This window comes from Silurus meridionalis, chromosome 1, assembly GCF_014805685.1.
Source record: "Silurus meridionalis isolate SWU-2019-XX chromosome 1, ASM1480568v1, whole genome shotgun sequence".
In the NCBI taxonomy this organism is placed as follows: Eukaryota; Metazoa; Chordata; class Actinopteri; order Siluriformes; family Siluridae; genus Silurus; species Silurus meridionalis.
Window position 1 is genome coordinate 17,521,797 of NC_060884.1, and position 6,000 is coordinate 17,527,796.

A 6,000-nucleotide genomic window follows, 5' to 3' on the forward strand; every position below is an offset into this window, starting at 1 on the left:
CATTTTAGGAATGTTAACCACGCTGTGCCTCTCTAAGACACAACAAAAAAAAAGTTGTCTGTAGCACGTTGGAACTCAGGCAAAGGAATTGGAATGAATGGTTTGCCCCACAGCTCTTAAGCCTGTGACCTTCACAGCTCTTTTATGTTCTTTTTACAGGAGGTGGGTCTTTGAATTCAAATATATGAGAAAAAAGTGTCACTGCCTCTGAATGAAAATTAGAAAAAGAACAAGGTAATGCCTCTGACCTTGTTGCACATCTCTCACAACTATACTTTGCTCATTGATGGCTAAGTCAGCTTTAAAGTGTGACCCTCTTAAATGTATCACATTTGATTGGTTTTAAATTTAAATTTCAATTGTAATTATCGCATTTCCTCAAATACCCACTTCTGAGAATACAGCTAGATAAAGCCAGCTACACTCAATGGTTACTGTCTTTTCCAAACAACCGCCTATACAGTGGATGGTGATAAAGCAGTAGAAGTCTACAGTTTTCTGATGTACTGTCAATACGCCCCCAACACTCACACACAGTCACACACACATACACTTACAGCCCAAGGGGCTGGACACAGTGCTGGGCCCAGCTGTCACTTCTGCGCCATTAATCCAGTACTTCAGACGACAGAATCCATCTCCCTCTAGCAAAGCTTTGACAGAGGCTAAAAGCGCCGGTGAGACAGTGGGACGCGGATCAATCGCTTCGATCCTACCTCTCATGCCCGGACCCATTCATCAGCCTTTGGTTGTTTGTTTGTTTGTTGCTACCATTGCCAGAGCTTCTCTGGAGTGTGAGATGATGCAGGTGCGGGTCAGAGAGGTGCAAGTCGAATAGCAAAGCAATGCACAATAGGATGCACATGGGCTTTATCCCATGTGGAAGGATTTTTTCTTCTAAGTTCCAAGTTACAAGGCATTCATTCCCGACTCTAAATTTAAACTTGGAGCTTTGGCAAATACTACACAAAGCATATTTCCACCATCATGCATCACCATTAAAAATACTTTTAGTCCCCTCAAGTGTTTGACATGTCCCAAAATTCTATATTGTCTTTCTGATGTACAGCTATTTATAATGTCAACCTTTCACTTGGGTGGTCTCAGATATTTCAGCATGATTTGCCTGTCAACTATGTGCTGCTGATCCAGATATTTTTTCCAGATATTTCCCACATATACTTCAACTGGTTCTGAATTCTATTCATATACTATAGGCTCAGCTGACGCAAGTAGATGGCTTGAGACATGATGAGTTGGCAGCCAATTTCATAGTTTTTGACAGAGAACTGGTCTGTAAAGTAACATATTCATTTTTATGTAAGATGCTAGACATGATCTGTGTTTCAGAAAAAATATTTCAGCGCAAGCCAAAGCATGATAGTGTGGCATCATAACATGGCTACATGGCCTGAAAACCAAGGCTAACTCTAACAAACAGCATTCATTGGAGAATTCAGCTGTAATATGCCATCTCTCAGGTTGTCAGTGTCTTTTGCTCTCTCTCTCTCTCTCTCTCTCTCTCTCTCTCTCTCTCTCTCTCTCTCTCTCTAAACCTTAGGCCTAATAATATGTTAAGAACAAAAATAATGAAACAAATGTCTTTTTGTTTCTAAACAATCAAGTCACCTTAGTCAAGATATTGCAACGATGTGAACAATTGGCAGTCCAAGATTGAGACCCACCAAAAAGATTTATCAGGCCAGCTCTAAAAATTTAAAAATACTGTACCAGTACAACTGGCCAATCATGTACATAATCATTTATAATCTAGTGTACCAGTGTAGATTTATTCATTTCTAGAGATTCAAAGCACTTTTGTACATCGCTCTGGACAAGGGCGTCTGCTAAATGCCGCAAATGTAAATGTAAATGTTAATTTATATAAATGACAGCTGATGGCTATAGTTAAAATAAGCCAGAAAGGCTAATGTTTTCATGTGCATATATTGACCTATTTTAATTACTTGTCTTGGCCTGATTAACAAACTGACAGTGCTAATCAACAATAAAACCAGAATATTTGTAATATGTGTAAATCCCAGTGCAAAGCAACTTCGAAATTTCTTATTTAAAGCTGTAATTTAATTTTCATTAAATAAAATTGTTGTCATCATTCATATAGGGGCTTATCTAGACAATCAGTAAGTTGTTGTACATAGTTGAACACTCAGTTGAAATTTTTTGTTGAATAACCCTAATATAATATGATAAATATTCCATGATATATCTCATGGTTACTGGTAGCCTGAAAAGCAGGGTGATTACAAAGCTTCAAAATGTAAAACAGAGGATAATTTATGCATCAAATCTGCATAGATTTAGAAACAAACTCTTGCGTTGCTTATAATGCAGATAATGAAATGCAAACCTACAACCTCTGTGTAAAAATCTCACATATTCTTGTTCTGAGAAAATACTAAAGCTGGCTGATATAAATGGGATAGCAGGGCTAAACCCTCTGTCTCTTTCAAGATATATTATACATACAAATAGAGCTTAGTTCTTGGAGTTGACATTGTTTTCATAGCACCTTTACAGGAGAATCTAGGAATAAAAAGATTAAGCATACATTATCCAATTAAAGTACAAATAAAACACTATGACAAATGACAGAACGAAAACTTTTGCGGCTCTTGAACTGTATGAAAGGTCAAGCTAACTGCAGTTCTCCATTCAATACTTACCTGAAATAATAAAATAAATATTTTATTTGTACCAGTAGTCTGCTTAACCAATTACATGCTTCTCTACCCTCAGGCATTCTCAATGTGTGTGCGAGATAGTGTGTTTCTGTACGTAAATCGCCCCATAGCATTTTCAATTGACCATAGCTACGGGAAATAACAGGACAATGCTGTATTTCTCACATTGCTCTGAAGCCTATCCCACAGGCTAAATAAGTCACCACTACCATATGTTACACAGTCAGGTACAGACAGTCTGCTCATGAATCATTTAATTTATATCAGGATTGTACCAGCCAAGCACAATAACAAAGAATTCGCCAGCTTACAAAATACATATATTTGTATACTCGAACAATACATCTGTTATTGTGCTGAAGGGGCTAAGCTAACAATGACCCAATTCTGCGCTTTAAATAATGTAGTGAGAAGCAACAACTGCAACCGGACTACAGGACCCATAAATTGTACTTACCTGATTAAACTTATTTTGATACTGTCACATGATTTACTCAGGCAGTGTTGCTACTACTGTATTTCTTTGGTACCAATGAGGTAATGATAATCAACAGAAAAAAAGAAGTGTTCCCAGTTTGATCTCAATATTATATTGAAGTACACATATGCTGAGACTAAGGTCTTAAAGGACGGGTCATTTAATGCGCACAGGGTCGTTTAAATACTATCATTCCAACTTTTTAAATTGGTATTACATCCAGTGGTTTAAAATTGTATAGCCAAAATGTCAGTGTACTTGCTGTTGGTCAGATTTCGCTCCAACTCATTTTCTGAACCGCAAATCGCATGTTACGTCTTGCATGCACTTTGTATGTACCAGTTTTGTGCATGGAATGAGTTTCTTCAATTTATGAAATGAGCTTTGTATTTACCATGTGATGCACAAAAATGAATGGTATTGTCAAATCTGTGCAGGAAATGAATTAGAGTTGAAATTTGTGCACAAAGTATTATTGAAAGAAAATATATGGTGGTGGACAACATGCAAAAAGTGATATGGTACATGGTATATGCAATGACATGTAGTTACATATGATGCCTCACAAGTAGAGTATTCAGGCACCATACTGTGATATAGACTGGTTTGAGTGCTAATGTCTGGCTCCTCCCTTTGTGCATCAGATTCATCTGTTGCAAACATCAGACAGCATTTCAGACAAGGAAATATTCTTTGTGTAAACTAGTCACGGATTGAGGCTAATGAATTTCAATACAACCACCAGAGGATGAGATTAATTCAGGGAATGAACTTAGTTACATGCAGAAGAAAATGAATGGGCAAATGAGTTTTTAGTCAATGAGAGCATGTTGAAGGCATCTGCCTTAAAGTTTATTCGGTTCTGTAGTCAACAACTGTCTGTATTCTGTAGTCATTATTGTAGAACGTCGGTTGGTGTCACACTAAAGGTACTTATATGATGTTTTTCATCTTTCTTATGCTAGAATTCTGTCAGTGCAGTTCCAAGCAGGAATACAAGTATTCTTTAAATCATCCCTACCATCTGTTATAAAAAAAATATAGAAGAGAAAAGTGTAACATAAACCACAAGCCTTTTAACACAAGGGAGATGAACCACTACATAGTTTTTGAATACGTTTCTATTTGTTCACCATACACTGAAAACTAAGGTCAGCTAAATAAATCATATTGGTAGGGTTTATAGGTTTGTATAGGGTTGTGCTAAACGTCATTTTTATTTAACTCCTGAATATGATATGAAATCACTATTTATGTATTTACTATGAATGAAATTACTATTTTGAATTTAAACAATCAGTATGTGCAACAATGTTCAGTCTTTCAAACCAAATATTTTCTTAAAGAGTGCATTAAAAAGACTGATTCGAAAATGTTCAACATGCCATAAATTAACTTTTCCACTAAAACCTGTACTATTTAGAATAATTTGACAAGTCTGGAGACAATTGGAGAGGGTTGTTGAGTTCATGAGTCTGTTTAAATGTTTAAGTTTGTGGATGTCACATGCCCTCTTTAATTTAGATAACTGATTTTAAAGCAGGTTCAAATCCAGATACTGAAATGACCACTGCAAAGCTCCTGCAACAAGGAACTGATTTGGACATCTGTTTGAGGTCATTATCTGGGTACTTAGGAATGAACCATGCCATCAATCTTATGCCATCAATCTTCACAAGAGCTCTTGCACCACTAGCTGCAGTGCACCGCTGATACACCACCATATTTTACACAGGATATCAGGTGCTTTAGGTTAATATTCCCTGCACTGAACATTTATGTGGTGTTTGGTGCATGGCCTGGAACCTCTTTAGCTTTTTCCTCACAAAAGCACAATTTACAGTTCTAATAGCACTGAACCAAGTTCAGATGCTAAAATACAGTACGTGCATTGCTCCTATAAATGTTTTTTTTTTTTTTTTTTGGTAACCGGCACAATCAGCTTGTTGGATCCACTGTTGTTATGGATGTTGTGCCTAATATATGATTTTGGAACAAGTATTAATTGCACAATTCTAAAAAAGAATATTTTTTTTCATATATTTCATGAATAATAACTACAAAAACGAGGTCTGATCTGTAAGTCATAAAAAAATAATTGGTTTAATTATAAGAATCATTAATATTAAAAATAGATTGAAACTACTTACCTGTACCCGGAGATGTCAGGATAATTCAGGCATGTGCTTGACCCCTTATAAACTTCAATAGGACAAAAATGTTTTTATCCTGGTCCCTACACTGAAATTGTAAAATTATTTGGAAAAAAAAAAAAAGTGGGATAATTAGCCCTAGAACTCAGTATTTTAATGATTCAGAACTATCCCTGATCTGTTATAACGCACAATTCTGGTGTCTGGTGCTTTTTGCACCAGACATTTATTGCAATATGTAATGTGGTGCAGTGTCCTTTAATAACCAGGATACTAGATATTTGAGAAACATGAAGACATGGACTATTAGATCAAAATCTAGAAGTCTTAGGAAATCATCACTCCTCTTATGAGATTCTTTCATATATTGATCAATGTGACGGATACATTGTAGCTACTCCAAGCAGGTAAGAAAGAATACCAGAGTAAAATATTCATCTGCAGGGGCTTTTTTCACTTATGTCTGTGCTAATTAAGAGTTAAATGACAGACACTGGGAAGGTAGCACAGAATAAACCACACATTGCATCCCTTATCAGTTTTCCCAAAAACCTCATACATGTTCCACAACAATGATTCATGCCTATAAACCTAAACATTATAAATAAACCTAAGCATTATGTTTGGTAAAAGTAAACACTACATACCAACAATGAAAAAAAAA